The sequence below is a fragment of the Typopeltis vanoorti genome, chromosome 1, assembly GCF_054136105.1.
Source record: "Typopeltis vanoorti isolate ZY-2024b chromosome 1, IOZ_Tvanoo_1.0, whole genome shotgun sequence".
NCBI classification, from domain to species: Eukaryota; Metazoa; Arthropoda; class Arachnida; order Uropygi; family Thelyphonidae; genus Typopeltis; species Typopeltis vanoorti.
Genome location: NC_143549.1, coordinates 95,074,435 through 95,086,789, shown reverse-complemented (window position 1 = coordinate 95,086,789; position 12,355 = coordinate 95,074,435). Strand labels below are relative to the sequence as shown.

At 33.8% G+C, this 12,355-nt stretch overlaps 1 pseudogene; it reads right to left on the bottom strand.

The window, feature by feature from the left end:
- Window positions 1-492: 492 nt before the first annotated feature.
- LOC150110227 (U2 spliceosomal RNA) lies at window positions 493-653 on the bottom strand (annotated as a pseudogene).
- Window positions 654-12,355: the final 11,702 nt, after the last annotated feature.

The following is a 12,355-nucleotide window of genomic DNA, read 5'->3' as shown; positions in this document are numbered from 1 at the left end:
AGTACTATCCTCTAGTTGGATTAGACGTTCCAGCTTTATACATTCTTGGTGGAGAATATCAAAGTCTTCTTTGGGATTTGAGGTGGTAATGATTTCTTCTGGCATTGAAGTAGAAACTTTTTCTAACGGTTCTGCAACTGAATCTATATTTGTAGCAACTATGTCATCCACTGTAGGAAATTCAACGGAAGATGGAAGAGTTTCAAGAATACTTCCTTCTTCCTCAATGGTACACAAACTGGGTTCTTCTTCTATCACATGAATACTCTTCTGAGGATTTAAGGAAACATGGTCTGATTTAGACTTCAAAATAATGCTTTCCTTTCTAGGAAGAGTGGGAAACTCTTCTAGAGACAGAAGTGATGTACTGAATTTGAGACATTGATATTTGGAGTGGGAAGAATTCCCACATTGACTGCATGGAACTTTGCAAGTAATCTGAGAATGACCAATTTTGGCACAATTGCCACATCTGTTTAAGGAACAGTCTCTAGCAGAATGACCTTCACTGTGGCATCTGCTACACAGTCTGGTCATTCCTATATAGTTGACCATGACTGTGTGGCCACTGATGTTTACAAAATTTGGGATGGATTAGCCTAAGAACAGATACTACACTTTGATCATATAGCCAAAAAGGGCCGAGAAGCGATCCAGAAGGATCCATGTTTTGTCACTCTTAACAGACAAAATTTGAACTTCTATGAATCATTTATGTGAATCTTTTTATGGTATTCGTCCGAAGGTGGTGAGTGATATATTAGTAAAATTTCCTGCGGTAGGTCTATAGCGGGAGTCATATAACAGATTAAGAATAACATATTAAGACACGTATACAAATTAATAACAGTGCAAAAGAGAACGTAAATAACAGAATAAAATCCGTTGCATGTGGATAGATAAGTAATTGTAACAACTTGATTAGTACTGTTTGTTCTCTTATTTAGAAGTAGGTAACTTTTTTCTAAGAGAAAGATCATCAAACGTCCCTCACCGAAGCACAAAGTGTACGTAGTCGGAAAGCATCAGCAATCAACCGGAGTTTCCTAGTCAAAGACATTGATTAAAATATGAAAAAGAAAATAGAATGAAAAAAAAACAACATTACTTTGGGTAAATAAATCTTTGTAGTGGATAAAAAAATGATAAGTTCATTCAATTAAAAATCTTATCTTAAAATAATAAAATTATGAATTTAATTAGCTCCAGATTTGAATAGGTGGTACTTCAAATTTATAGTGCTTCCCATTGGGAAAAACCGAGACATTCTCCAAAGAAGCGAAGTGAAGTTTGTGTAGTTTTATTCGAATCGAAGAGAAATTATTCAAAAAACAAACTCCATTTTTGTACTCCGAATTCCATCTTACCTTTCATGGTTATTCAGCTCTGAATATTGCGATGACTTATAATCTTTATGAAAGCAGCAGAACTTCAATCAGTCCGACTGAACTGCTGTTTGAAAGATGTTTCTTTATTAATTTTTCTTAAGGACAAACACCAAAACTTTTATATTTTTTTCTTTTTTTTTTGTTTCAAATTTTTATTTTTATTTCTTGAATTCTTAGAAATGGATTTGTATTTTTATTGAAATTAATGTTTCAAACAAATAAACTCTGAGAATTATTAAAGAAGCAATACTTTTTTATAGTTTATCACTAATGTTTCATACTCCTTTATTCAGAATAATTTTGCTCTTACTTATTTTGTAAAGTGAAGAGTTAACTGAATTAAACTATTAACTGAAGGAAGAGGAAGACGATAAAAAAGATGCCCTTCTTTTTGTGCTATGAAGCTTAGTTATCTTCTAGCTCGTCACTAGGATGTCTTTCCTTTTGAGATCGAGTTCGGCCTTCTAATAGAGATAGCAGTTTCGTTTTTTTTTCCTATAGTATTTTGTCTTATTCGTGCCATTCATGCCATTCTCCCTATTGCCGATGCTTCAGTTGGAAACATTATTCGATCAACACTGGGAGTTTTACCGGTACTCAATTTAAATTTTGTATCGGGTTAAAGCAACATAAAAGTGAAGTAATTTATTTACACCTCTTCATTAGTGTCTAACTGAACGACAAATACAGCTGGTTAGTTGTAAAGTTTTAGCAACGGATTATGCAAATTTAAACATATTTTCGCACGTGCGTGTGCGAGTACTAGTTAAGCATATTAAGATATTAAACAAATATAATCGCGAGCATGCAATATTCCACCGCTCCGAATAAAGCTAACTTTAGGAACGAGAAAAATTGCCCTAGAATCAAAAGATATAAATATTGTATTCGGGTTTATTCCAAATTATCATATACAGTATATTGCAATAAGCATTACTTTAAACAGCCAATTTATCTGAGTGATAAGTTATAACTGAGGGGGTAAAAGACATTTTACTCAGTTAATTATTTTGATAATAAGAAATCAAAGTTGCTTTCCAAATCAGCGTATTTCGATCTTTAGGAGTATGTGATTTGAAATCGATGGTTAACATTTACGCAATAAATCATAGATAGCGTGTAATAACACAACAAAATACAATCGTAGTCAAAACCTAAATGACCAGCTGTATCAAACACACACGTAATGTTGACTATATAGTCAAGAACTAGCGGTTAACGGCCAGTTTTAAGGTGAAAATATATAAGTTATAAATGACAGTAAGTAAACCGTCTAATGTACATATACCAAAACGGTCTGGCTTTTATTTCGGAGACAATGAATTAAATTAAGTACACACACACACACACACACACACACACACACACACACACACACACACACACACACACACACACACACACACACACACACACACACACACACACACACACACACACACACACACACACACACACACACACACACACACACACACACACACACACACACAGCTGTGATTGAAAAGTACCTTTTAGGATTGTATCACCGCATCATTCCCAATACACCCGTGGTAAGTTTATAACGTCATGTCTGCAGGAGAGCGCCTTCGAGGTTTGCTTCTCTGGAATCTCTTATTAAAATGTTCTAGTCATCGATTAGAACATTAAGATACCAGAATTAATGATGTTTACTGCAAATAAATAGTGTATTTTCTCTAGTAGAAATCGGGTTTTTAACTTCTAAACTGGGGAAAAATCGATGTTGAATAAACGTACATTCTTTGGAATCGCCTTTTATTCAGACCCCAACAGAGATGGACTGAATTGCAGTAATGATGACAGGTAAAGACTTGCTGTCTACTAATCCCTCTCCCCTCTCAAATGATTAAAAATATTCTCTACTGCTTTTCAGGAATTAAAAGGCTAACAGTGGAGGATTCGTTTAATTATTATTTTTATGCAAATTTCAACTATGAAGTTTTGAAAACCTATCGTAGTCAAATATCGAGAGCAGACAAATGTTTAGGAAATTAAAAATCTCGTTCTCTAAACCAAGCACGTGAACAAAGTACTGTGAAAGTAAGTCTCTGTTTATTGGAGACGTGAAATAATTTGGGAAGAGTTTATCTTTTGTCTCCGGTAGAGTATTCTCGGTTTATGAAACCCTCTCAGTCCACACAAATACTAATGTGCTATTCGTTTCCAACATTTCATGAGAGGGACTCCTATAAAACGTCAAACTTTTTGTGTAAAATGTGAATAATGATTTTATTCCAGCTGTGAAGTAAAATGACTGTGAATTGTATGATTTACGAAACGAAGATTTATGACATTGGAATGTTATGCAAACAGAGCCTTTAATACATCTATTATATGAGGAAATCAATTATAACAAATCCCATATCGCACAGAATGAGAAGGAGAAGAGTGATAATTTCTTCCCTCTAAAATAAAACAGAACAAACTTTCTTTTAAGATTTCACTATTTGTATAGTTTGAAATCCGTCGTCGCTTTTTCTCTCCTCTGTCGGCACACAGAATAATAAAAAAAAAAACTTCGCGACTAACTTGTATTAAAGCAGGTTCACTTTCATCGGTGCTGTCATAATTATCTCTCCTAGAGGAAAGACTGGAAGTCAAGAGATAATTCTCGTTCACCCCACCAAATAATAATTGCTTGTCATAGAAAAAGGCTTAATGGATGGTCGGGAAGTTTGAAGCGATAAATAAGGTAACGGATCTCGTTTATGCTCTGACAGCTTCACTAATCCATTCTTTAAACAGTTAAATTATTGGATTAACTTCAAAATAGAAAATCGGATACCAGAAAACCTGTTTTGTTATTTTCCTGGTGAAGTAGACGGTTTGATTTAAATTAATTTAGTTAGTAATATTCTTGGACGACGTTAATGTATGCATCGACAAACTAATCGACATATTCTAAAATAGTTTGTCTCTTTACTCTTCAAAAATGAAAAGTTGATTGGAAGATAAACGGTGAAATCATAAATATTTCACAGTTTCTTCCTGCTAATCACTAGTGTTAAACATAAAAGCCTATTTTGTTTTAAACACATTTGGAGAAATATTACGGAAATCGTTTGGAGGAACATACTGGACTGTTCTGATTTAATAGAACTTACATAAGTTTTAATTATATCTGGTAAAAGAAGAAATCCTCTCCCAGAAATGAAAACAAAATGGATCATCTTAGAAAGATTCAAGAAGCAATTTCTTGTCTTTTCTTAAGTGAACTAGAAATTGCTTCTTGAATCTTTTTTCAACTTTGCTACATTTTTTTCGAAACTGTGCGGCTATTAAATTCCCGATTATTTTATTTATTCATTTACTTTTTATCTTCAAGTATAAATTGTTCATTGACCTCTTTGAGTGCAACGCATTAATTTGATGAGAGTTGCTTTTAATTTCTTTTGGCATGCTTTCTTCTCAAAGTTTATTAAGACATTCGGCGTATTAGAGTTATCAGAACAAATCTCTTCTTGTCCATACCAGGGGAAGCATCATCCACTCCAAAGAAAACCGGTAATAAACGAGACGATATATTCTGCTAAATAACGTTCTTCCGGTAGTCGCATGCTTAGACACATCCATCTGATTTGTGGAATGCGTATTGCAATTCGTTATTCCATATCAAAGCTTTTCAAAAGTTCTACTATCCCGTTACGGCCAGCATTACACCACAATACAGTGGAATCTGAGCATTATTTGAAAGTGGTGTTTGTCCTGCACGAATTAACCACCCATGGAATTCGCGAAACCAAGGCCATGGAGTTTTCTAGCACGAACCTCTATGGATGTGGAAGCATTGAACTTGCTAGCTAAGAAAATTTAGATGCAAGACCCCTTTTCTTCTCTTTCTCCCAGTTCCTTTCCATTCGGCCATTCAGGAAAATTAGGGATGTTGACCGAATAATTAATCATCACAGTTTGTGTATGGGTGGATTGATCAGTGAAACGAGAGAAAACGTAAATACATTTGTATGTATTTACGTTCCGAGGTAAATACGTTAGCAATGGAAGGTGGGTAAATTCAATTTAGAGCTTAAATTCTGTCATACTTTACAGACTACTATTCTAGAGTATTCCCTTTAATTACCTTCATTTGAGGCTCTTAAAAGGACGTTCTGAATTCCCTTGTTCAACATTCTAGTATTGTTACGTTTTTCATGAGGAAAACTAAATCCAAAATGTTAACTTTCAGGGCTCCTGATTAGAAATATGCTACGAGGACTCATATTAACATTTCGCAACTCAATATCAATGGTACTCAGAGAAAAATGGATGACCTAAATACATACTTTACAAAAGTAATATCCTTATTGCTTGTCTGCAATAAACAAAACTAAACAAAAATCTGAACATCAGCATCAAAGGATACACAACTCTTAGGAAAGATAGAGAGAGAACTGATGGAGGGCTTGCTGCCCTTTTGAACACCCCAGAGATCAAATTCAAAGAAATAATTCTAAATCAATATTTAAATAATAACAGTTCAATGGAAGCTCAAGCTGTTGAAATACACCTACCAAACCTTTCTATTTCATTTACAAATGTCTACCACCTTAATAATACAAATATTGACAAAGACGTCATTGAAAAGATAAGTGAAGCTCCAACTGACAACCATCATGATTGGTGAGCTAAATGCAAAAAGCCCAACGTGGGGCTCCCCCCGATTTAGACCATAAACAACAATTGGAAGACCTCTTTACAAATTTGGAACTGATAACAATTAATAACGGACTCTGCTATCGACATCACAGCTATTAATTATAGCATTGCATCAAGGGCACAATGGAAAAGTTTGGAAAAGGTCATCATCGACAACAGACCCATAATAACAACACTTAATTTCAAGATTGATCAAGAGCAGTAAATTACGAGAACATGGAACTTTAGGAAAGCCGACTGGACAGGGTTTACCCAAATATTGGAGAACCTTTGTCAAGACGAACCTGTCTCTGGAAACCTTGATAGAAAATCCTTACTTCACGCATAAATAAGGTTTCCAAAGCAACAATAACAAGAGACAAGCGAAAAAATACCTGGATACCATACTGGAAAAGTTACAATATAGATCCATTGATTATAGAAAGAGACTATATCAACGAACAATTCAGAATTAATAAAACCGATGAATCCAGAAAGAAATTAACGAATATAACACACAAAATAGAGCAGGAAATTTGGAAGTACAAGCAAGTGAAATGGGCAGAGCTTTACAGTAACCTGGATCCAAGAAACGGCAGCCAACACTGGAACATTATTAGAATCCTAGACAACAACATCAAAGAAGAAGAGAACCAACAGAAAACAAACTTCATCATAAATGCTGGGAAAAAAGCTATTACAGATCAAGAAATTGTAAACACACTGCCAAAAATTATTCAAACAATTCCAAACTTCAGTATAACAGAGAAGACAAGAACCTCAATAAACGCACAAGTAAAATACTAAAACAAGCAAGAACATGCCAAACTAATGACATCTTCTCCGAAGAATTTACACTAAGTGAACTAAATTCATCAGTTGAATAAACTTCACCTAATAAATCTCCTGGTAATGATCTTATATTTGATCATATGGTCAAACATCTTGGCAAAAATGTCAAAGAACAACTTCTAGGCATTCTTAATACTTCTTGGCTAACAGGCAAACTACCAAAATAATGGAAAAAATCAGAATTGTACACATTGTAAAACCTGACAAAAATGCCTCATAAAGTCAAAGCTATAGACCTATCGCATTAACTAGTTTCTCATACTAGACTCATGCACTGACTCACTCAAAAAATAAAAAAATTAACTTCTACCAAACCGTCTATAGAATGCGTCATTCGACAACAGATCAATTATTCTACTTTTTCCAAACAATAATAGACTCATTTCAGGAAAAACCAACAAAAAAGACAACTGCCACATTCCTTGATATGACTTCTGCTTTTGATGGTGTTTTTATCAAAAAATTAATACAAACAGTACATGATATTGGAATTAGAGGAAATACTTTAGTCTGGAACGTCGATTTCATGAGAGGAAGAAATATCAAGGTCTGAGTCTATGCAGCAATATTTAGAGAGAGAGGAGAACCTGAGCTGGTGTTCCCGAAGGCTCAATACTCATTTCCTTACTATTCCTTTTATATGTCAATAATATTCATCCTTACCTTACAGAAGTCACAAAAGTAGCTTGCTATGCAGATGATATAGCCATCTGGCACTCTAGTGATAAAATTGAAGAATCGAAAGAGATTCTAAACAGATCTATGAGAGGATTAGAAAAATGATAAGATGAACTTAAAATCAAAATCAACCTAGACAAAACAAAACTAAGCATCTTTAGTACAGACAGGAAAAATAGCCATTCCTGCAATCTCAAAGTTTGATCAACAACAGACTAATTGAAAAAGTTGCAAATCCAAAATACCTTGGTATTACGCTTGATCAGAATTACGTTTTGCTCAACACATCTCTGACACTTCGAACAGGGCTCTCAAAAAACGAAATACTGTATATTGAAAAGGCTTTGCGGAACAAATTGGGCACGCAAAGCAAAAAATTCTCAAAACTACGTACGCTACACTATAAGGCCAATAACGAAATATGCAGCACCTATCTGGTCACCTTCAACTTCATCTATAAAGGAAAAATTAGACAAAGTAGAAGCAAAAGCGTCCAAGATCATCCACTCATCCACTAACAATATCAGAGTCCAACAGGAATGCGGGCTTGACCTTCTGGAGGACAGACGGAAATTTGCCACCATAAAATTCCTTAATACTATCAGAAGCTACCGAAGCGATCATATCTCCCTAAAAACTTATGAACATGGTTATTAAAAATGGAGACCTCACATCATCAACTTTACAATATGATTAAGTCAGAAAGGAAGGAAATAGGTCTTGATCACATAAATGTCCACATAAGTAAAGAACCTCTATTTTCCATTCCTTTACCTTTAAATACCTCCATAAATCTAAACCTTACCAAACTCTGTACAAAATAAGAATCAAAACAAATGCTCAAAGAAAAAGACCTAAATACTATCAACCTTCCTTCTTCTCCCAAACAAGTTATTTGTTATACCGATGAATCGTCAGACACCAGTATGATTAATGGAGGTGCTGGTGCTCTCCTTTTACTCCCGAAAGGTGAAAAACTTTCAATAAAAGTTGGATCTGGGAGAATTGCTTCCAATTTTATCAGCGAACTCTATGCAATAAATAAAGCACTCTAAGCTTACTTAAAATTGTCATCACCTAAAACATCAGAGGGAATTTTAATTTACAGTAACTCAAAATCAGCTATGGAGGCAATCAAAAATGGCCATACCAAACTTGCACAACACATCCATAAACTCTTAAACTAACTAAAGTGTTTGGGAAAAAGTTACATTTGACAATGGATTCCTGCTCATGTAGACATTGATTACAATGAAACAGTTGATAAAATAGCAAATGAGGCGAGAGAGAACTCAACCAAGAAACTGACATGATAACACTTACTGATGGTAATGCACCAGAAAAATCGAAACTAATTCCACTAAAATCAGGAATACACCATCAGAAATACACCTGGAATAACAAGACTCCGAATAGGACATTTTCGAGGAATGAAGATCAATACAGATGATACGAGAAATAACTGCCCTAATACTGAACTGACGCTCCCTCACATTTTTACCTGTCCAGCAATTACAGCAGCCTTGCAAGAATGAAGGAAAGCAATTAGTATTGCTTTCCTTCATATTGGTTCTTTGTTAAACATGATAAATACTCAGTGATTCAAGGAAGCATGTTTTAATTTCGGTTTTCCTTATTGTTGTTGAATGATCTATTTATGAAGCCATTAGATCGACAGAAGCACTGAGAATAATTATCGCCTGCTATTTTATCGTTTTAATTAACAGCTGAATTAGCGAATCCACTCATAAATGCTACAAATACCGACAAACTATTCCACACAATTTCAGTGTTCACAAAGCATTCCAACCGATTTATGTGTGAATCCATTAGTCTGCATAAATCCATGCTAAGAATATTAAATTCTGTAAGTGATACTTATTGTAGTGCAAGATTAGTTTCGTAGATGGATATTAAAGTTTGTTGCAAATAAACAAATAAACCCGCGGGATTGTCTTTCAGAAAATTTAATTTCAGTACCAACTGATGCCAGAGAGAGCAGCTGTTTTGGAAGATTCAAACAGAAGGTGTTAAATGTAGATGGAGAACATAGCAGAACCAATAACTGTATTAATTAGAGTAAATTATTTCCCTACTACTCCGCGAGAACGTTGAACTTCTGGTAAACTACAGAACAAGGAAAAGGAAACATAAATTATTGAAATACAATCGAATAACAAACAGCATTCTCGAGCTAAGTAGTAAAGTTTACATAATCGTTAATCAGAAGACTATTGTAAAAGTAAATTTTCCTCATTAGGGGTACACATCTGTTACAATTCATATTAGGGATATTCCCTAACATACATTAGGGATATCTCCATTATTAAGGATAATCCTAATATAAATTATAGAATCCCTGGTGCTGTATATTCCTATTAATGGATTTTCAATAGAGATTTAGGAAAGCGTAAAGCATGAAATCAAGTTAGATTTTTCTGACTGATTATTACAATGAAATAGTTAAACATTTTTAAATACGGGATGTAAATATGTCTAGAAAGGCTAATTAATTTGAATAAAACTATTTGGTTTTATTTTAAACTTCATAATATTATTAAAATTTCTCTTTTACATGGTTTATAACACAAAGATATTTACGTCAACATCCACTGTCGAGGATGTTGACAAAAGCGGATAGATCCGTAATCGTAAAAGGCTTTTATGCTTTTATTTTATTGATAATTGGGCGATTGACAGTTTTGAATATCGAAATGCAAAGTTTAAAAAGAAAAGTATTTTTCTATGAGTTTTCAAGCTTCATTAAAATTTTTTTTTTTAAATTTAGGGTAAGATTTTGAAACAACAAGAGATATTTACAGATAATAGTATATATTCTAGTTATTTCCAGATAGGTAAAAAAGGGAAAGAAATTAAAAAATCCATCTTTTTCTTAAATGGTTCTCATAATATCAACCGAAAATCTGACCGTTAAAATGAAATATTAAACAATGAGATTATAAGATAAAGTAAACCACTTTCATGCATCAACATTAATGGATACAATCACTTACAGTCAGACACAGTTTTTATATATCAGATAAGAAACGTTTTATCAACTGAACTGAAAAATGAAAATACGGTAAAGGAAGAAAGTTATTAAATGTGCTAGGTGTTCAATAATGTTAGTATTTGCAATCGATCTTATTCAAATTTCAGAGAATATTATTTAAGGACCTTTTCGCGTATCCCTAAGTCAGTCGACCTTACATTTTAATTCACAACTGTTTTTAACTACTCAGTTTGCAGTTTATTCGATCACAGTAGATTAAGACAAACTGAAAGCTTGCCCTTAGAAAGGACAACCGAACGAAATGTAGGCTACCGTATAAAATGAGAAGATCCACTTGAAAACAGCACAATCCGGATTAGTTAGGGAGTTTACTGTAGAAAATAAGAAAATTGTGAAAGCACCAGTTGGTCAGATAAAGAAAACACGATAAACTTAAGGACAAACATTTCCAAAAGAAGAAAAAGAGCAACGTAAAAATGTTCAATAAGATTATGTTTCCTCTAGCGACCATAAATACCCAAAATTCAATAAGTCAGTCGCAGTAAAACAGCTGGAAGGGCGGTTTAAGTACAAGTATTTGGCACGACAACGTTTTTCCCTCCCGCAATCTATCTATCTCTTTTTCCTTTCCCTCTTTCAATGATTTGAGGTGTAGTTCCGCGAATACTGGAATGGTTTTTATCACGAATTTTTCGATTTTGTAATCCGAACTTTCATTGTTTGAAATCCTGTACAGAATTGTATTACAATCTGAAGACTTTTGGAATTAGAACAATTAAATTCGATATTCAAATACTAATTATACTAATTCCTGTCTACTAAAATTCAAGAAAACGTCAGTTCTTGGTCTCTCTCTCTCTCTCTCTCTCTCTCTCTCTCTCTCTCTCTCTCTCTCTTCCTTAAGAAATTTAAGAAAATGAACGGATTAAATACATTGGACTAATGCCAATTAAAATAATAATGTGTTTCTTAAGGCTGAGGGAAAGAGTAATTTGTAACGATTTTTTTAATAGAAACAAGAATATTTTCTCAAAGTAAATCATTACAAATTAATCAAAAAGACGGCATTATTCTAATGGGAATCTAGATCTAGTTGCCTCGGCTTATCAAACGCTAATAATTAATGGTAGATTCAGCATCCATACTTTACATGCACATGCGCAGCACTTCTGTATATGGAGGTTTTAAAGGAGAGGAAGAATCTGCTGATTTTATTTATTTATTTATTTTTTTTTTGAACAATTGAAATTGCTATTTTTAAGGAATCAATGAAAAGGAGACGGTATTTTGCAGAGATGAAAAATAAAGAACATAACAAAGAACTTATTTCTGTGAATAATTAAAGTTGATTTCTCTATAGATGTTGACACCTACTTCGCTTTTATAAGCTCGGAAGAAAATGGAAGAATGTGATGAAATTACGTTCATTAAAATATCGCTTCAGGAAGTTTTTAACATGAGTTCAACCACCAACAAAAAGTTATAAACCTATAGTATAATTAGAAATCTATAATACATGTATGAGAAAATAATAGAACTTTAGATGCATTCAGAAAAGCCATAAAGCAAAAACAAGTAGCGAGAGAGAGAAAGATCGATGGAATATATATTGATGGAATGGAAATACGTTCGAACACTGAATCGTGCAATATAGTGGGTGATTATAAAATAACGTCAAGTGTTCAGAGCCCTCTAGCGAGTAATGTATTAGACGAAACACATCAATATTCGGTAGACGTACACAGCGGAACATGGGGATTCGATTTAACGA